This window comes from Etheostoma cragini, chromosome 2, assembly GCF_013103735.1.
Source record: "Etheostoma cragini isolate CJK2018 chromosome 2, CSU_Ecrag_1.0, whole genome shotgun sequence".
NCBI classification, from domain to species: Eukaryota; Metazoa; Chordata; class Actinopteri; order Perciformes; family Percidae; genus Etheostoma; species Etheostoma cragini.
The window spans coordinates 27112250-27134232 of record NC_048408.1 but is presented as its reverse complement, the minus strand read 5'-3'; the positions used below and the strand labels follow the sequence as shown (position 1 = coordinate 27134232).

The window sequence follows — 21983 nt, the reverse complement described above, 5'->3', positions numbered from 1 at the left end:
GGCAGTTCTGAAGGCAAAAGGGGGTCCAACCCGTTTCTAGCATGGGGTACCTAATAAAGTGGCCGGTGAGTGTATATTGCGATATGAAAAAAAGAAAGATTATTTTTTAAAAGACGACATAAATAGCTCTGTTTGGAAATGATAAATCATTCTTGACTACTGCGGTGATGTTGTAGGGGAGTGCATCTACACAAAAGAGAAAAATATGAAAAAGGATCTTTTTTAATGTGAACAATTCTCCTCTTGAAAACCACTTGAAAATATATGTTTTTCTCGCCTAAATTCTTACCCTTAAAAAAGTGCTGCAGTTTCCACATGCTTTGGTCCTCTGGGATGATCCTGAGTTCATTGGGAAGTTAACACTCTCAACTTGTTGTTTCTAGTGGCATTGTGACACTAGGCCTTACTGACACAGAGCTACAGAGGTTAGAACAAAGAATCTCTATTTCCGTCCAAGTAAATCATCTGAAAAATTAATAAAAAGCACTACTGTAAGCATATTACATGGGCTACATACTAAAATAGTACCCTAGCCACATGTCTCAACTTAGAACAGAAAAAATCCAGAAAGAAATGACTTATAAAATGGATTTTATATGAATGTAAACAGATATGTCTGTGCGTTTGTCTTATTTCTTATTTCTAAAAAAGCCAAAAGAGTGCTAAATACAAAACTTCTGAAATACAAAAACACATCCACATCACTCACAGATATGTCTGAAAGAAGTACATACATAGATTTATAGAAATAAGTAATCATAATTTCATGAAATGGTGAAATGCCATCAGAAGGCCATATTTTTGCTTTCAGACAGCTGAAAGGGATCACAGGAATAGTTTTTTCTGGCCATGTCTGGTACCATTCAACTCGTCTTCTTATTGGCTACACAGGGATGCCAGTTTTATGACCTCCTCTTATAAGTGGTCGGATCTACTGTCCATCTTTCCCACGTGAGCCTAATGGGGACTGTGCGATATCATTGGCTTAGCTTGACAGTATCTCTTGATAGCCTGATGCTATTGGCTGCTTCATTGCAATCTGCAGAAGCCACAGATTGTAATGGTGTGTCGACCTTCTTTTTAGCCCGCACAGGGAAAAAGTTACAAGCTATAGAAACCGAGAAATGATGCACGATCTAGATTTCTGAACGTCGAAACTTGGCCAGAAACTACAAGATTGTGAGGGGACCAGCTAATTATGGATTACAAGGCTTGGATATTCTAATTCTTTGGAGTGTTTGCGATTTAGGAAATCAACGTTTATGAATATCTTTCACCGCTGTGGATAAAGACACGAGGACAAAGGTAGGGATGCACGCTCGATTTAGACAGAAACGGTGCAGTGTTTCTTAACTTCACAACATGATTATAACCGCTGTAAGTCACCCTATGCTTTGTGCAGGGTCTTGATGGAATCACAAGACTTTAAGCTTTCTAATGACGTGCTGCATGACCGTGTTGGTGACAATTTAATGCTTGCAATTCATAAAAAACAATTCATAAAAAACACGTTGTGGAAAAAGAGGTACCGTTTGGGGAACCGTGCTCTCAGAGAGACTTTATTGCTTTACAAACACCAAAGCACGTAAGCAATGGGACTAACATTCTTCTGACGTGATTTTGTAGGGAAATTAGGTAGAAATACGCTGGTTGACTAGCATGACAGCCTTGTATTCATATAATAATCAATCCAGGTTAACGGAAATGACAGTGATTGCATGTTGCTTCCTCTAAATGTCCGGTTGAGGTCGACTAGCGGGGCCAGCTCGCTAGTTTGATAAATTGATCAGACCTGCATGTCACGCGTACTAGCAACAAACTGTGTGTATCCAAGAACAATTAAATCAGTGTAAATGACGTTAGATCAGACACAGACGTCTGAAGAAGATTAGTGATACGTTTCCAGTGTTGCGGCTGCAAACTGTAACATTAGTTGGGACGGACGGACCCCTTGGATCTTTAGGCTAACTATATTAGCTTTAGCCTGGCTGGTAGCAGCTTTCTGCGGGGGGGGAAATGGTCGTGAGATGTTGTGATTATAATGCATTAATCAGGTGATTTAGATCATATTTGCAGCGAACATAAAACACTGCATACTTAAGCTTCACTGACTACCCATTAAACTATGCACATCACTGTGTCAGCGGCAGCTGCTGCCTACGGTACTTATCTACACACGGAGAGCCTCACTTCACAAAACAATAACCCCCGTCGGACTAACGCCACATACACACGTTGCCCACATGGCTACCTGTCTTAAAAGGGAAGGGTTGGACGGTAATAATCATGTAAAAGGACAATGGTGGAAGTTTACTTTTCTATCAAGCAAGAAAAAAGGATTAGCGTCAACATTGCATTGTCCTGCGATGTGACTTTTGCGCATGCGCACATCGCAATTTCGATGCTAAAACACGATATTGTTCAGCCACGTACCTACACACGTAACCAGGGCGTCGATTTAACACATGGAGCAAACAGTGGAATTAAACTCTGCCCACTAAAGCAGGCATATGTGTTTTAATTGATGTGTTAGCCTGGGCGTGTGTCTGTTTGCATGAAGGCACGCAAGGGTGAGTGAAACCAATGCACAAAAGCAAGCGGTTGAGTGTGCGTTTGTGTATTGGATCGTAGTCAAAGAGGGTCAACTTCCTCCATGTGGAGTGTGACATCCCCGCTCATTCCCGTCCCCCTCCTCTTCTTTTTGCTCTGTGCTACCATTCATCCAAATCAGTCTCCCTCACTCACTCCGAACCCTGAGCCAACGCTCTCTTCTGTCTTTGTTCTGCCTCACAGCTAGTGCACCTTGAGACTGACTGTTGGCAGATTTTGGAAGCAGCTCTTCTCTTAGGAAGTCAGATAATTGCTTAACTATACCACCAAGCTGTCATTGTACTCCAACGGGACAACAATTTAGCTGATGAGAGAGCTAAAATAAGTAAGTGTTGTTTCCAGAGTTTTCTGATTCTCCCTGTTGTACTACTCGTCAAAATCGTGTTTGTTTTTTTACTTTGACCGGCCAAATGTTCACCTCCCAAAAGTTGGCTCCTTCAACGCTTCAAATCACTTTACTACAAAACCTGAACATTTGTTTAAACCTTTGCTTAGACTCAACAAATTCCCTCAAGTCCACTTATTTACTTTATCGCTGAACCACCATGGGCCTGAGCCAGCATGTGGTCAGTCAACAAGTATGTCGGCCAAGAAAAGTTGGCGACAGCTGAACGTTTTGTGGTCATCAGTAACCTACAGGCGGTCCAATTTCTGTTTTTCCTTTTTTCCCTTCTGATGTGCTTTTGTACTGATATATAGTGCTTTTATACAGCCGCTTTTTTGGCTACAGTCATTTCAAGCCTCCTTTGACGGTTTACAGAACTTAAAGGGATATTCCATACATTTTACATGTGCACCAGGGTAGTGTAGAATATAGTATTGTTGGAGTTCAACCCATACAAACAGCATAAGTCCTACTGCCCTCTGCTAAACAGATTTTGCCCATGCTTTTTTAATATGGTGTGTCTATTACAGGTCCCCCAACTTTATAGAACTGAAATATTAAATCACTGGTGCACTTGCAGTTAATACTCATTTTACTTGTCTAATTATACTGATTTTGTTGAGCAATTGACTACATTTTTCAGCTTTCAAGTTTACCATAAATACATTTAACTAGCTCTATGAACTCCAGAGGTGCAAAGTTAATTTTAAAGCAAGCAGATATTATGTTCAAAATGATTCAAAAAGTCACCAGGTAACAATAGTTAATTTCATTTTGCAACTCTTCCCCCCTTTTGATTATATGTGTTATTTCAACAAATGCAGATGGATGACTTGTCTACATGCCCTGCTACGCTCTGAACTGCTACAACTATTATTGCTAGTGATAGTTGAATTCTATTAATTGTTAATTTAATTGCCACTGTTTATCATTCTAACTGCTATCATTTTTTTGAATCATATTTCTCTGTCTCTGTGTCCAAACCGGCGGCAGCAGATGGCCGCCCACCAAGGGCTGTCCAAGGTTTCTGCCTAAAACGTTTAAAAAACGTTTTTCCTCACCATTTTTAAATTCTTTTTAAATGCTTAACTACGGGGAAATGTTGAAAAGGTTGATTTGTAAATTATAGAGTGTGGTCTAGACCTAATCTATCTGTAAAGTTTCTTGAGATAACTCTATGATTTGATACTGAAATAAAATTGACATTGACATAATTTGAAGAAAAGTCCACTTTGACAGTAGTGCCCTTTTCTGCTGCGCCTCAATTATTTTCACTAAGGCTTCACTCAAATAATCGCAAAAATATTCATCTTACTAATATGAAAAAGAAAAACAAGTAGGAAATCCTCAAATTTGAGAACCAATAAAAAAACTTTACTAATTGATTATACTCCAATTATCTTTGCAGCTCTACACCTTAAACAAACAAAGTGGCAAGCAATGTCTTAAACATTAAAACCAGTGAATAACTTGGCAACACTAGTGACACCATAAAAGAGAAAATGTCTCGATTTGTTAACCCGTTTCACATGTACTGTATGACATTTGCTACCTCATAGATTTAACAATCTCACACCACCAATTATCGGTCAAAACCTGAAACACACTCTGGTGTCTGGTGCCATTCTGGGAAGGCCACCAAGCTCTAATGAATACCAACAATCACAGCATCAATAAACATACAGCGTTCCCTGCTCTTCTCTTCTTTCTCTGTGCCCCATTCACTGGTGAAATGTCAGAAAATACGAGTTTGACTTGTGGTGTCAAGAAAGATGTAATAAAAAGCAAAAGGAACAGAATCAATAGATTCCATCACGTCTTAAACGAGCTAGAATCCATGTATCAATATTGGTCTTATTTATAAGATGAATTGGTTATATATAAAAACAAACTTAAGAGTACAGGTCATAGTACAATTACATTTAATGATAAAAATAGTATTAAAGTTACATCAGCTTGTGTTTTTTTTAACTTCATAATCTGTAATTGTAACTGTAAGGGAAAGCCCTATTTGCACAGGATTAGTATTACCTGGTGATCTGGTCGTTTGTATTAATCCTGTGCGAATCTGCCAGGTCCGTAATTTGTCAAGTGAAAATTCCCTTCAAATGACCTACAATATTTCACCGGACACTGAGGTCCTGTAATAATATTAGTCCCGTGCAAAACAACATGTCTGTTTGCTTTTTTTAATCCCTTTCGCGAAGATGGATATGGCATCGTGGGGGGGTGCGGACGCCGCTTTCATGACCAACCTAGACTGGACCACCGTATGACCGGTATAAGGCATAAAAAGCACCCCAACAAGTGCAGTGCTGCGCTTTCTCCCTGTCCGTCTTCGGCGCGCCTCCAGGTAGCAACCTCTGGTATAGATATGTCAGTAAATTGGAGTAAAAGGGGGCCTTACCTTATCCTGTGTGAATGCCCCACACATATCTTGAATAGGGCTTTAGATATATAGTTAAACACGGTGGTCCGTCTGAGTATCCGACGTCTCTGTTGTGCTTATTTTCTGTATTGTGTTGCTCTTCTAGCGTCTGAGATGAACCAAATCTAGAGTTACAAACAGTAACTTCTCACCACTGGTCGGACTGACCGCCAGTCTGAGGGGAGTCATTTTCTTTGGTCTGTGAGCCAACCGGTAAATAAGCTCCCCAACATAAAGTTAGTTAAACTGTTGACAAACAGTATGACAGCATCAAACATGCATTTTAGATGGATGAGATGATAGTATATTCAGTCGGTCCTCTTCCCCGTTTGCTACAAATATTGTGATTTGGTTTATCCTCACAGCATTCCCCTGGGTGCTCCCTCTGCCATCTTTCCCAACGCGTTGTTAATTGAGCAGTATTTGGGAGAGCGCTGTTCATGTTCATTAATATTTTTGGACTGTTTTAAACTGTAGAAATAACATGTATAAATGTCCCCCTTTGAGGTTTGGCAGTTTCTCATGGTCGCCACAAAAAGTGTAATGTAAGGCACAGGCTATCTCAAACAGTAGATGCCACATTTCTCAGGTTGAAAAAATCTGTCATTTGGTTTTAGACTGAATTGTGAGCCACAGTATCACTATGTCTGCCTGTGTGCTCAATCTATTTAACCACTAAGAAGTGAGAAGTGACAAATATATAATCACTGACTGACGTGTGTTATTACAGAGGCAGGGAAGCAGAGGGCAAAAAGACAATTCAGAGAGGAGAGAGAAGATGGGAGGATGAGTGGAACTGTGCAGTAGGTGATGAGTGGGAGGGGGAGATAGTAGAAGCAGGAAAAGGATGAAAGGAATGAATAAGGAGAATAAACTGAAGGGAAACGCAAGTAATAACCCACTTGATTTTTTCATGAAAAAACACTTCTGTCCTGCAACTTGTTGTTTCAGACCAATGTAAGAAAGTTTTGATTCAACCAATGCTTTTAATTCTTGTTATGCACACACACACACACACACACACACACACACACACACACACCAAAAGAAAACAAGCTCTGTCACCCACTAAGTGATGCTAAGAACTGAGCAGCAAAAGTTACCATAGGCTTGAAAAAGCTCCAACCTAAAATACATTACAGTGAAGGACACACAGTTTTTTGCATTTTAAAGAATCTCAAAGTTTGTGGTTTGTTTTCCTGGAGGACCACACATTCAAAATCGAAATTTTGGGAACCGGAGTCTTCTTCTGCATCCAGAAAAAGAAAACGGATATTAAAAGAGCAAGAGACTGGTCTATTTGAAGCATTAAGGCTACCGTAGCTGTAATACATACTTGGAACTGCGTGCTGCGAGAGAGTTTATTGCGATATATGATCTAAATGCTAGTTGGGAGAAATTCCTACACATTGGACCTTTAAAGACAATTCCAGTTTTTCATAACATGGGAGTTATTTGCATGGTTAGTGCCTGTTGGTTAAGATAACATTGTACTTGCAAGGTGTTCGCTGAGAACTGAGAGCACGGCAAAATCGCTCTAATGAAGTCCAACAGAGCAAAACAAAGGAGCAGTCGGTAAATCAGACAGGTTGTAAACAAGCAAACAGCTTTGCCTCTTCACTTCTAAGTCCTTTTGGCTGTCATGGAGGCTTCGTTAAAGCCTCCATACTCATTTGACTACTAATGTCACCACACACTCCCAGATCTCAGCCATTAATGCAGTAAGAATAATCGTATTATTAGTATTATCGGAAAGGAACAATGGCCGAAACAACCAAAGTGCACGTAAACCCTCAACCCAATACTAGACTGCAACAGAAGCCTGAACGACAAGAATCTATTTTCACTCATAAATGGAATTCCTGTAACTTGAATTAGAGATAGGGAGGTTGTCGATGGTGTGCAGGTCAAGTGATGCAACAGCTTTACAGATGGTGCAGAAGCAAAAAATAAAAGGATGCAGTGTGTCAGTCGAGGTGGGTGGATTTGGTTTAGTTGCAAAGGCAGAGATCGAGAGAGAGAGAGAGAGAGAGAGAGAGAGAGATATATGTGGATGTATTATTGCATGCACGCCTGCAGACGCACACCCACACATCCCTAACCAAATGCTCTTTGTTTAGTTAATAGTTATACGCTTGTAACAGCACTTTAACTATACATATTTGTAATATCTAACGTTAAATTCACCTAAGTCTTCACATTTTTATTAAACAAAAAAAATACTTTGCTTAATGACTTGTTTATTTAGTCAATTGTTTTGGCAATGTCTACTTCTGTTTTCCAAGTCAATAAAGACCCATGGATTGATTGACTGAGAACGAGAGAGCGAGAGAGAAATAAGATTGAAAGAGAAAAATGTTTAGTAAGATACAAATTACATAGTTCCAACAAAAAACGTCAAAATAAATTGAAAACCACAGGCAATTAAACCCAAACATGCGCACAAACTCAGTCTCTTTCTCTCTGTCTCAGAAGGCCGCGTGTCTCTTTTGCTTCATGGCTCCCTTGTTTCCTCTCGTTGCTCATCCCTCTCTTCTGGTTGTCCTTCTGTGCTTGACTTTGCTTTAATTATCAGCTGGTTGCCACCAACACTGAGTAACCAATCCTGACAGCCAGGTGTGAAATGACAGGGCTGCTCGTGCATTCTTGCATCCAGACGTGCACGCACAGGCACGCACACGCTAACACACACACAAACACACACACACACACACACACACTTTACTGGCATGCATGCAATCATGTGCCTCTATAAACAAACAATGGGAGACACCAGTAGATATTAACAATAAGACTCGCGCTGTCACAAACACACACACACACACACACAAACACACACACACTTTAAAAAAAAAAGTGGTGGGAGCAGCAAACGATGATGGCAATATTCAGGCTGGTTGGAAATGAGAGCGGGGGTGAGCGAGGATTAATTACAGATATGAAGGAAATAAAGAGAAGAGGAAGAACGAGAGGACCAGGAGAAAATATGAGGACGAGAGGACGTGCCAGAGAGCTGGGGGTGTGGGTGGAGAAAGGGATGTGAAATAATAGAGCTGTTTAAAAGTCAGTTTGAGGAAGAAGAGAAATGCCAGAAGAGGTTGGAAATAAGTGGTGCTTTTTGGCTGAACAGGTAGAACATTAGCATTTGCAATGTTTTATTCTTGCACAGGACAGTCGTGCTCACAGTGAAAAGTAAACGGCTTTCCCCAAGGAGGTTATGTTTTTGGCTTGGTTTGTCAGCAGGATTTCGGAAATACTACTGGCCACATTTCCATGAAAATTGGTAAGATGTAGCATGGGCCAAAGAAAAACTTATTATTTTTTGGAGAGGATCTAAATCCCAGGAGCGGATACTAAATAAAAATGTCACTACCATTAACATTTTAAGATATGGCATTTGTGTTGCATTCATGTTGGATAAGAAAAATCTGAATAATGGGTTCCTGACTTGGAAAAATCCCACTGCATTAACATTGTGAAATAAGGCATGCTTTAGCTGAGGTCTGCGCTCTCTCCCATCTGGTTCAAACATAAAACTAACAATTTTTGTTTAAGTTTTCCAGACAAGAAACCTCTGCGGTTACATGAAGGCATGCTACAAATACATATATTTTAAACTTGATTTGGATTCAACCCAATCAAAAATTTGGCTCAGTCAATAGAGTATGCGCCCTGTGTAGGTTGAGTAGGCAAAATGTGTGTATTGTTACACTCAGTTCCAGACTGATTTATTAATATTTGTATATTATTAGTATATACACTGTAAATATATTGAAAGTTCCACTGAGACTAATGTTGTCTTATGTCTGTGCTTCACATTGGCCCTGTTGCATTGTGTTGCATCAGATGGAAGAGCCAAACTTCAAAGATAATCTGTGGCAAATTCTGTGCCATACGCAACATTGAATTAATGAGCAGTCAAGTACATATTGGTTCTTCTCTGGAGTAATAACTCATGTAAAAATTATAAAATGATTGGCAATCTACATATGCAATGATGGTGTTACAAAAAGAAACACAATGCTTCATATACAGTCTTATATACATCTTTCATTGGGACACATAGAATTCCAAACAGCATATACAGTGGGGCTCGAAAGTGTGGGCACCCCAGGTAAAAATTGCATAAAGTAGCCAAGAAAAGATGAAAATCTCCAAAAGGCATCAAATGACGGATTAGACATTTGTATAATATGTCACAAAAAGTTAGATTTTCATTCCATCATTAAGCTCTATCCATAGATTTTCAATTATGTTGATTTCAGGAGATTGTGAAGGCCATCGCAAAACCTTCAGTTTACGCCTCTTGATGTAATCCACCGTGGGTTTTGAGGTGTGTTTAGGATCATTAACCATTTATAGAAGCAATCATCTTTAACTTCATCTTTTTTCACAAATGGCATCAAGTTAGCGTCCAAAATTTGATGACATTTTATTGAATCCATTTTTCCTTCTACTCGTGAAATGTTCCCTGTGCCACTGGCTGCAATACAACCCTAAAGCATGATTGATCCCCCCATGCTTAACAGTTGGACAGAGGTTCTTTTCGTTAAATTCTTTGCCCTTTCGTCTCCAAACGTACCTTTGCTCATTGCGGCCGAAAAGTTCTATTTTAACCTCATCCGTCCACAGAACTTGTTTCCACAATGCTTTGGGCTTGTCTATATGTTTATTTTCAAAATTCAAACGCTGATTTTTGTGGTGAGGACGTAGAAGAGGTTTTCTTCTGATGACTCTTCCATGAAGACCATGTTTGTACAAGTATCTCTTTATAGTGTCTGCCTGGTCTTTCTGGATGGATCGTGCAGTCAAACGTGGGTTTGGACTTGCTTTTCTCACAATCCAGCGAGCTGTTCTGTCTGATATTTTTCTTGGTCTTCCAGATCTTGCTTTAACTTCCACTGTTCCTGATGAGGACCATTTCTTAATTACATTCCAAACCGAGGATATTGGCATCTGAAAACGCTTTACCATCTTCTAAAGCCTTCTCCTACTTTGTGAGCGTCAACTATTTTCAGTTTCAGTTTTATAGACAACCGCTTAGAAGAACCCATGGTGCTGATCGTTGGGGCAAGGTCAGATGATGCTGGGTATTTAAAACTTTAAGATTGACATCACCTGGTCTTTCCAGACGATGATTGAGAACAATCCATGACACTGTCAGGTCTCAGCTTTCCAAAGGGGGCAGTGCATGCTATTAACTCTGCAGGGTGCCCAAACTTTTGCAGATGCCATTTTGTTTTTTTCTGTTATTTTTAAAGTGTAAATGAGGGAAATAAAATCTGACTTTTTGTGACATATTATACAAATGTCTTATCAGTCAGTTGATGCCTTTTGGAGATTTTTCCATCTTTTCTTGCCTTCTGAATGCACATTATTATAAATTTTTACCTGGGGTGCCCAAACTTTCAAGCCCCAATGTAACTGTAACCTGTGATGCTTGGCTGTTACTTGCGCATTGTAGGTTTATCTCAGCTAAGATTTTGTTTACAGTTTGGCACAAATAGCTAAGCTTTATGCATACTGATGAACAGATGCTTCTACCCTCTGCCCCGCTTTTAAGAGCGCTCTGAAGAGAGGATCCACAAACTTACCGGAGCAACAATGTAGTCCAAGTAACGTCTTGCCAAACTCACTGTTAAAATGACAGATGGTAAGATGTGAAAGAAAAGTGATGTAGAAGGTGTAGATAAAGAAAAAAAAAAAAATTAATCTAAAACTGATATTTCTGCGTTCTGTTCTCAACAATCTGATGTATTGTGTATGTGTGTGGAGGGGGGGTTTACCTCCTGCATTCTAGGACCATAAATGTCAGGTTCTCTTACTTTAATCATTCCTGCATAGCGGTCTTTTTTTTCAATCTTATTCCACACAAAAAATAAAATATTAACCTTAAACACACACACACACACACACACACACACACAGGAAAAGAGAGGAAAATGTAGTGAAACGCTAATAAGCCGTCAATAAAGCAGCAGTTAACACAAGGTCCCCTTACTAGCTTCTTCCTAAGCAGATGAAGTGGTCACATGATGGGAACTGACCTATAAGACAACTGAGCATACTCCACCAGATGTGGAAGACACTGAGATCTCCTTCAAAGCCCTGGAAGAAGCTAGTAAGTGGAGCTTGAGTTAAATGTTCTTTTCTTTTTTTGGTCAAAGTATTGTTTCCAAGTTCAACAACGTTTTTAGGCTGTGACCTGTATTTTTATAATCCGATTGTTTCATCCTGACATTTTAGTGGGTTTCCTATTTGTATAGCGTTACTAATTTCTCAACTACACATAATTCAAACTATCCTAAAAAAAAGTTGATAAGTTCATTTCTTTTACTTTTCTAAAATTGGTGAGGATTATCATCCTATGTTCAGAGGTTTTTCCTACTTTGAGCATTGCTTTAATTGTGCCTACAGTGTATGAAAATTGTTGAGAACAACTGCCGTTGGTGGAGGAGTTGCGTCCCTTTTTGTCTCAATATATCTCCTATGCATTAACACGCATGCATGCACGCACGCTAATGTGTGGTAACATGAATCAATCATTCACATTTCCTTCACACTTCTTTCACATTTAAGTGATGAAGGAAGAGCTGTCTCAGCTGTTGACTGAGTCGAGAAATGGAGCTGTTAAACTCACAGAGCTGGACATTTACAAAATAGTCAGCGAATAATTTAAATTTTTTTTTATTTGGAGTGTGGCAAAAATGTTTCCTCATAACGTAATTCAAAAAGACAAAGCGCTGCTGCTGCATAAGGATCAACTTATAAAACTATAGTTTGACATTGTCTCTAAGTTGATTAGAACATGACATGCCAATATAAAAACCAATGGAAAAAAAACGTCTTAATTAATACAAACTGCTTGACAAGCTGAACATTTCCCCAGTCGCAGTGGAAAGTCAAATTTTAATCTCTTGCTCTGTTGGCTCTGTATTTTGACTCCAAATGACCAACCACCTCTGAGCAGTTTGAAAGTCGAGGAAGTGTTCTGCACATGTCAACTTGTCATAATGACTTGTTTGTTTGTCCATGGAGCACAGCCTTCAAAAATGAAGGAGACAGAAGCCTAAATATAGATATGATAGAGGGAGAAGCACAACAAGCCAAACACTATTAAGTCTGGGTCGGAGTCAGGGCGACAGGAATAAAACACACACACACACACACACACACACACACACACACACACACACACACACACACACACACACACACACACACACACACACACACACACACACACACACACACACACACACACACACACACACACACACACACACACAGAATAATCATACAACCTTTCCATCCCTAGAGCCAAGGAGATAGTGATAGGCTAAGATTTATTGTACGAATATTATTTTCAAATGTATACCTAACCCAACCAATTTAGGTTTGTTCCTGTTTTTGGGGGCCAGATACAGTTGGTGTTACTTAAATGTAAATGTAAATGTGCTGTATTTATATAGCGCTTTTCCAGTCTTAACAACTGCTCAAAGCGCTTTTACATCTACAGGAAACATTCACCATTCACACACATTCATACACTGTGGCCGGGGCTGCCGTACAAGGTGCCACCTGCTCATCAGATAAACATTCACACACATTCACACTCCAATGCGCAGCACCGGGGGCAACTAGGGGTTCAGTGTCTTGCCCAAGAACACTTCGACAATGACTGCAGGGGCGGGGATCGAACCACCAACCTTCCAATTGGTAGGCAACCGCTCTACCACTGAGCCACAGCCGCCCCTTAAAGCCACTTTAAAGGGAACTTTAGACCCGCAAAGATTAATCAATTAATTTTCAAACTGTTAAATTAATCTCCAACTATTTTAGTAATAGTTTTATCAGTATGTTCTTTTTTTTTTAAATATAATAATAATAATAATCTTTGCAGCTTCTGAAATGTGAATATTTAGTCAATTCTCTACTTCTCTATGAACATAAACCGAATGTCTTTGAGTTGTGAACAAAACATGACATTTGAGGACGTCACTTTGGGCTTTAAAAAGAAAAAATAAAAGAAGAAAAAAAATCAAAATGTTCCACCGTTTGTTGACATTTTATAGACCAGACAACTTATCGGTTAATCCAAAAAATAATTGACAGATTATTCGACCCTTTAACTGACATTTGGATGGATAATCATTTTTTATGTTTTTTTGGGGGGGCATGTTCGGCCTTTATTTTTACAGGACAGATGAAGACATTCAAGGGGAGAGAGAGGGGGAATGGCATGCAGCAAAAGGCCGAAGGTTGGAGTTGAAACTGGCCATGAGTGTAAAAACCTTACTGTCTCAAAGTTGTTGGCATGACTCTTCTTGATTTATTTGTCAAATTCATTACTGAATCCTGCACATTCAACATAATTCACAAAATGTCTCATAATTATGGTAATATGAAAAATAAACACAAAGAAAAGCTATTCACAGCGGCTCTGTTCATCAGCTGGATTCCCCAACTGCATCTCCTATACCAGCAGCCCCTAGGCAATCAAATGTCTTTGCACCACTGGCTGCACTGAGTGTGTGTATGTGTTTGTTTGTGTGTGTGGCCCCAATCTTCTCTTCCCTTTTGGGATGGTTGGTAAAATAGCAGAGACAACATCTATGGGTGTTCTTGTGTGTGTGTGTAGGTGTGTCCGTGTGTTCGTGCGTATCAGCCTGGTCTCCACTGGGCAATAATGCTCTGCGGTTAGGGTCCCAGAGTTATGAGGTTATATTGATCCCAGCAAGCCTTGCAGTGATTGAGGGTTGTTAGTGCGGACAGTAGCTCCCATTACTGAGCGCTGCATGGTGGACGAGAGGAAAAACCTCATAATCTGTCTTCCATAGTAACAATGTGGAACACACCATCATCCCAAAGGGCAATGTGTGTTTCATTAAGCTGCTTACAGCCAACGGTAGATGATGATTTAAACAATCCCCTCATTCCCTTAAATAAATGCTCTTCGATGTGAAATGTAGCACCACTGCTCATTAAGTCTATATCAACAACAATTCATTTAGCGGATTGCGTCGGTAGATCTGCCGGATGTCCCTCATATTCCACTTCCTGTGCGTTGGCATTTTAATCCCCGGTGGATTTCTGAGGACTATGGTTAACTGCTCCTCCGATCTCTCCATGGTAAATCCAGACAGCTAGCTAGACTATCTGTCCAATCAGAGTTTTCTGTTGCACGACTAAAACAACCTTTGCATGAGCACGTTCCCCCCCCCCCCCCAAATAAGTTCTGACACTTTGAAGCAACGGATGCCCAAAAGAAAACAATAAATTGGTACTCAACCTGAGGGTGCATCTGTCACAAAAACTGTTAAATTATTTAACAAGACACAGAAGTAAACAGTCTTTGGTAAAGGGAAAAGGGGAGTTGCAAGTCAAAGCTCGCTGACAGGGACAGATGGCGACTTCACAGAAAGGTTGCTAAAAGCATGAATTTACAGACTCAAGAACTGAGTTGTAGAACTAAATCAACACCTCTGTGACACAGTCTACATCCACAAATACTCTACATCATTCCCAGAAACTAGTGCTCATAACAGGGCTGTCAATCAAAATCCAAGGCCAGTGCAAAATGACACCTAACATTGGAGCCTTCAGAATTGGAAAACCAATATAATCATTTCCCATCCTTTTCCCTGCAGTACATCTGGACAGGTTTACATTTAGAAAACACCCAGAGGGTAAGAGTGAACTGTTACTGTAATAATGTGGTTTATCAGTAATGGTGCAGCCGACTATCTCTTGGGAGTCATACAGTCAAACCACTTCTGGTGGGTCAGATAAGATAATTATAGATAATAATAATAATATTAGATAATAACAACAACAATAATAATGTGAGCCTTAAACTTGGATTGCAAGCCTCTAATTAACACACAGAAGAAGAAGTTGCTTTTCCCCACATTGTTCTTTTTCCCCCGTAGAGAAGATGGCTGGCGTCCTTCCAGAGTTTAACTGTTAGTGTGATGAATTTATTACCAATATTTATTCAGGGTTTTACTGCAAAGAGAACGTTTTGGCGCCCCTTAAAGGAGATTTTAACCAGCGCCAAAAGAATTTCACAAGCACTGAAGCGTCTGATTTTATCACTACTGTACACAAGCGCAGATTTGACTAGATCTGAACGCTCCGCTGTATAGGCCTGATGGTATCTCTGTTTGCAGAGTCACACTGTACCAGAGTCTCCAGGCTGCCCTTGGTCTGCGGGAGCTTCAACTGCTGTCTGTCTGCGCGGCTTCTGTCGTGCCGTGCTCCACTTTTAGGGCTGCACAATTAATTGAATTTTAATCACCATCACAATTTTGACTTCCCACAATCAAATTTGCGAGATTGAGCGTTTTTTTTTTTTAAGGCGTCATTTCATAGAACCCTGCGGGTTTTTTGGTATAGCCAATCTACCGCTCCGTAAAGCCGTCTGCTCATGAGCCAGGCAGAGTAGTTCCCTGCGCCCCGTGCAGCTTAGTTACTAGATGTAGACAGTCACAGAGGACAGAGTCACGAGAGGAACACTCATCAGATAGCAGTCGGTTTTACGTTGGTCTCAAGGTTTAAGATTTTGTCCCGTCTTTTGCTTTTCAGACAACAGCAGTGACCAGTGCTAGTTGGTGCTAGTAGCGTCTGTTAGCTGTAAGCTCATCTAGGACGCACTGGTGCTAATGTCCTCGCATCCACTGCAATGCTGTTTATATGGATGCTTAAAATGTTTTCAGAAACACGTTTCAGTTTTTCCGCAATCCTGCTGACAAACCAAGCCAAGATTGTGTATGTGTTGTGGTGCAGGTGGGCACAGTTTTTGGTTGCCGTTTGAAGAGCCTGGGCTGTCTACCGGGACCATGTTTTTTTTACAGTGTGTTCAGGGGACAGGCAGCTAGCGGATAGGGAGTAGATATTTGCTGTGTGTGACAAAACATGTTTAAGCTAGTATCTACCTTCCTTGCTTGCAGGGCACGCCACTCGCCTGGAACGCAGCGCAGAAGCGACTGGTGGAAATTAGGGGTTACAGTGTGCAGCAGGTCGTGTTAGCCTACCATTAGTAACAGTAACTAGATTAAACAACATTAGAATGTCTAATCGGTGTAAAAGTGTGATTGTATTTCACTGTAGATGATTCCAACGCAAGACGTCCAATCGCCTGCCACTAAAACTATGAGATAAAAAACACAAACTAGCACTGGTCACTGCTCTTGTCCGAAAAACAACACAGGTGGAATTAAATGCTGCATTTACCTAAAACTGGTTAACCTCGTGGTGCATTTAAGGATGTTGTAAAATATATTTTTCATCGTTTAACAGTAATTTACTGGTGAAAGAATTAATTATTGTTAAAAGTTATTCAATTTTTGATAATCATTTAAGTTCCCCCCTTTTTTGTGCTGATCCAAAAACGTTCCAATCCGTGACTCAAAACAGTTATCCGAACCGTGAGGTTTGTGATCCATTGCACACCTATTTGAAAGGGACGGGAATTTACATTGGAAGCCATTCTCTCATTGTTTCACTATTAAAATGTGTGGTGTACTTACATAAGAAATGAACTGATCGAAATATAGGAAGTTTAAAACATGGCAACCATATTGTCAATTTTGGCAACCAAAACTGATGCCTTGTTTGTGCTTCAACAATGTAGATTCTTTGATGGAGTTCTAAACCTAAATCCTAAAGGCCTGTTCCAAAAAGCGATCAAAAGGTAGCACACCTGAAGTTCCAAAGTTAAGGACAAAATACCGTCTATACTGAACTTGAGGTGTGCCACCTTTCCTTCACTTTTTGAAAATACTTTAGTAAGCCTTTGTGTGACCCAAAAACTTCTCTGCTGTTTACAAGCAACAACAGCCATTGGTATACTGGAGGCCACAAGGGAAAGCAAGCAATGCAACTCCTGTTTTATGTGTTCACTGGCTGTCTCTCTCTCTTTCACACACACAAAACTTTACTTACTCTATCTATCCCTTAGCAGCAGTGTCAACCAGTCATCCAAAGATCATCCACTTAAAAAGGGACTACAGCGTTAAACCACACTAAAACCCCCACAAGCCCCATGAGCCACTGGATGCAGCCACTTTTATCTCAAAGCCAGCAATTTGTGATTTCCAGAACGCACAGGAGTCAAATGCATTTAGGATTTGAAATTAAGTTAGAATTAAATGTACATTAAATGTTGAATCATAGCCAACGAAGCCTTTAAGCTGTCAGTACACTACAAATTAAAGGGAAAAAACAGCGTATTCTCAAGGTTTGCAACCAAAGTGAGCGCTTTGTATTGGCCTTGACTCAACTGAGCCATTCTTTCTCACTCCAATTACCCCAAAGCGACATATAAGGACCCGGAGCTTGAATTACAACACATCTGTGCTTGTATGTGTCAATTGGTCTTTCTAACATCACGTAATCTACGATTACATCTTTTTATCAAGAGAAAGTCCTTGTGCTTGGCAATTTTTAATGTTGCCAGACGTTCTTCCAACTCTTTTAAATCATATTTAAAACTATAGCGCCTGGTTTCTGTCTCTCCAATGAGGACTATTAAGTAATGACAACACCACCGACGTTGCCTTCACATGGTGCAAGCCTTCCGTGATCGCACACCAGCCCCCCTCCAAGCCGCTGCTTGTAACCAAGGGGGATGACGGATTAAAAAAAAACAGTCTCTTCAGAAGAGGTAATTTTCTTTACTCAAGTTTCTGAGGACGACACCATTTTGCAGACATAGCCATCCTGAGAAATAGAGAGAGATAGTTGTATGGAGCTGATAAGTTAGAATTTGCTTTGTATCATCTCATTTGGCAATGGCTTGAATGTAATGAAAGTTCAATTAATAAAAAAAGCTTTAACGTACAGTATTCCCAAATGAGGAAACCCACAACACTTTGATAGCTCCCTGCTGAGCCCCACCACTGAGACAGTTGGGAATGTAGTTCCTTGCTTGAGGCCACCACAGTGGTAAGATGAAGACCTTAGTCCTACCACCAATCACAGATCTCTGGGGGGTTTGCACCGGCAGCTTTGTGGTCATAAGCTAACTCCTCTAAATGGAGGCTATAAAACCACCCATGTGAAGCAAGATCATAAGTTCTCAGCAAAAATCAATAAAAAGGAGTTTGGAATGTTAACTTTAAGATATCATGTGGTATCAAGGTTTGGATGGAGATGCCATGTTGCCCTTGTTTGATAGGCCGGGCATACACAGGGGAACACTAATGAGCCAATTACACCCCTCTTTCTGATCATTCTTGACGAGATGAAATCTCATCCTCTGGGACTTTAATTGCCTCTCCTCTTGAATCTGTACACTTTAACCGGTTTTATCCAGCAGCAAGGATGCACAAAGTGTCTTGTTTATTAGGAAGCAAACTGCAGTCTCTCTCTCTCTCTCTCTCTCTCTCTCTCGCCTACCTTCTATCGTGCACTTCAGTCACTACATGAAATTAAGGATCACATTATGCTCACTTTAGAGCAAATTGGATACACCACAGCAAATTGGATACATTATGAAGCTAAAACAGTAATGCAAGACTGTCTACTCATTGATTGTATCCATCTATTCACTGTGCATTAGCCTGATATAAAAATACATAATGCAAAGTGACCTAGCAGTAAAAAACCTCATGGGTTTAGGAAAGGCTGTGGGATGGTCCAAAATCAGTTGCAAGAGCGTCCCCTGTCGCCCATTTGGTCGTTATACGCCTGAAAATCCATTCAAACACGAGTGCTAAGATTTGCCTAAACAACCATGTCTGAACTGCACTAATGCTGAAAACCAAGGAGGATCAACACTTTCGTCAGTTTTCAATTTTTTGTCCTTTGATTAGTCCGCACATACAGAGCGACACAGAGAGAGAGAGCGACTGACAAAGAGAGAGAGAGACGCTCCCGGACCTGTTGACCCAGAGCTATATAAGGAAAATAGAAATCCATTATCCCCCTCGCGGTTGGACCGACCTGCAGGTGCGTCACCTAATTGAAAGCACCTTTTTTTTTTTTCCTTCTATTGAATTTGCCCTTTCCTTCCCTGACCAACAGAGTCTTGAAACCCCATAACAATCCCACGAAAAGCATTATACATTATGTTCAATAAATAATGAACGATCTTAGTTATAGCCCATATTATGATGATTTACGTGAAAATGTATTTTGTTTTTGTGTCTTTGGGCATATGCTTTCTTGTTTTTCCAATTCGTAATTTTTGCCTAGGTAAAAACATAATTATTATTTATTGGTCTTGTTTTGACACCTAAAGACGGATTATGATGTAATCATAGCAGGTAACATAAGGTTTCCAACTGATGTTGTGAAGTGAGAATCTACTGCATCAACAACCATAAATGAACGCCCATTTGAGAAGAAACCTTATTGGTCCTTGTTTTTATTGATGGTTATATTTATTTATGTCCGACTTCGTCCCATTCAACCGAGGCGTTGACTAATGCTTGGTTTAACAACATGAGTTAAAAAAAGCAATAGGAAAATGTATGAACAAAAAAAAAATGTTTCTTTTACCTTTTCAGACATCAAAGAAGAGCGCGTCCACAGTGTTTCAGGAGAAGAAAAATCCTGCTAATCCGTAAATATAAGAGCTACTTTCAAATTCTTCTCCGCTGCTCTCCGTAACTCCAGAGCCAAAGCCTCCGCTGGAGAGGATGATATCCGAGTGATTCCCCCCCTTAAACCCAGCGCCAATATCCGACCAGGAGCATTCCTGTGTTCAAAGCACTTCGGCTGAACGCCTTCCTCTTGAACATTTTTAGTTTTGCGCAGAACTCTGTAAGGTAGTAGCTTGAAAAGAGGAAAAAATGAGACGATGAATTGGACACCTGCGCGCATCAAAACCGGATCCGACAGTGCGCCTCGGAAACCCCACGTGTCTTTCTGTCCTTCCTTCTTTCCAGTCTTTTTTATTCTCTTCTGTTCACCAAAACAGGTGGACTAATATTGATGAGGGGCCCAGAAACGACATCCAAGTTGACCAAAGGAGTAACCGCTCCATCGGCGCAGACTGACGCGCCCGAGACTGGAGAGGTTACGGGCGGCTCTAGATGGCAGGTCGGTGGCGTTGCACCGGAGAATATCAGGGAAAGAGTCAAAAAAGACAGGCTGGAGTGTCAAGCCCCTTTGCTCTCCGCCTATCCACTTTCCATTAATGCCCCCATGACCCTGCAAGGTCCCCCGAAACGAAGTCCTCTGATGAATTTCAGGCAAAGCCGACAGACTGAAGGTTGCCGTCCACCGCCCCCGCTCTCGTTGCGCGGAGTGTCCCTCCAAACTCGGGGAATTCCTCAACTGAGGCGCAAATTTGAGTTATTGAATCAAAAACTGCGAATCAGTTAACCCTGAGGGACTATGGACAAAATTATACAGTGGAGAGACAACACCTGCCGGTTTGGCGGGTCCCCGGTGCATTTCCAAGCGGTGGGGTGTGGGTGAGGCGGGGTCGGGTGGGGTGGGGGTCGTTATAAACAGTTTGCCCAGTCGCCGCTTGAGCCTACGCACAAAACATGGACGGGCTCCCCGGGGATTTCATTTCAGCGAATAAATGGAAGATCTAAAAACGGGACCGAAGCCCTGAGAGCCACGTTCTCCGGGGGATTCTGCAGCACGGTTGATTGCCAAAAAACACCACGTGAAGCTTAAGCTATGTGAAGTAATCAGTTACTAGTTTAGTTAATTTTATCTGCCTTTGCGTTTATTTCCTCAAGTCACAGGCTCCGTGTCTCTGCCTGCGGGTACAGGTGGGAGGGAAAAGGGCCTTTGTGTGTGTGCCGAAAAAAAGTGAGAGAAAACACGCGAGAGAGTGAGCAAGAGAGAGAGAACGGGAGACGAAATAGTAAGAGAGAAAAGAGAGAGCTAAAAGAGAAAAAAAGAGCAAGAGAGAAAAAAGGGAGCGAGAGAAAGAGGTGCCGGAATCAATGGTGAGCAATACATGTGTATGTGTACGCAAGAGAAAGTGAGTGGCAGAGAGAGGAAAAGGAAGGGGTTGCAAGAAAACAGTGTAAAGAAGAGAGAGAAAACAGGGAGAGGGAGCTCGACAGTGTGGGCAGAAAACAGACACTTAGTCCAGTTCAGCACCCAGGACAGCGACCGGGCAGACACACGGAAATCTGGCCGCACTGGCTCGCTTTTTATTGTTCCCAAACAAACATTAAAAAAAGAAGTATTTTTTTGTTGGGGGGGGGGGGGGGGGATACGCACGCACTAAGCATTCAACTCAACTTCAACCTATGTGCATTTGCATTTAATTTCTGACAATTTCATGAACAGAAATGTCATTATGCTTGCCTAAGTAAAACCCCAATCAACAAAACTGCTTAAAAAAAGGATATCAATATTTAAATACTACTGTTTAAATCCCAGAGAGAGTCCAACGCAGCCAGACTCTGGATGGTAAAACGGAGATAAGCGCTCTTATTCAAGTTTATGTTCCGCTTGTTCAGTTGTTTGGTAAATTGCCATTAAAACACAGTCGGAGAGGATTGGAATTGCTACACTGTAAACCCTAACAGTTGTACTAGCTCATAACTAATAAGCTCATCACAGTCAAATGTCGTTTTGCAGTTG

At 40.8% G+C, this 21983-nt stretch overlaps 1 protein-coding gene across 2 annotated transcripts in view; it reads right to left on the bottom strand.

Moving 5' to 3' along the window:
* Positions 1 to 21983, bottom strand: part of LOC117952270 (voltage-dependent T-type calcium channel subunit alpha-1I-like) — a 237219-nt gene that overhangs the window by 206353 nt on the left and 8883 nt on the right. The window contains exon 1 of one of the 2 annotated variants that reach the window (XM_034884426.1): positions 19929 to 20878. The exons of the other annotated variant lie outside the window; for it this stretch is intronic. The gene's annotated coding sequence lies outside the window, so the exon portion shown is untranslated. Of the gene's footprint in view, positions 1 to 19928; positions 20879 to 21983 lie in introns of those variants that run through there. 2 annotated transcript variants of the gene reach the window in all.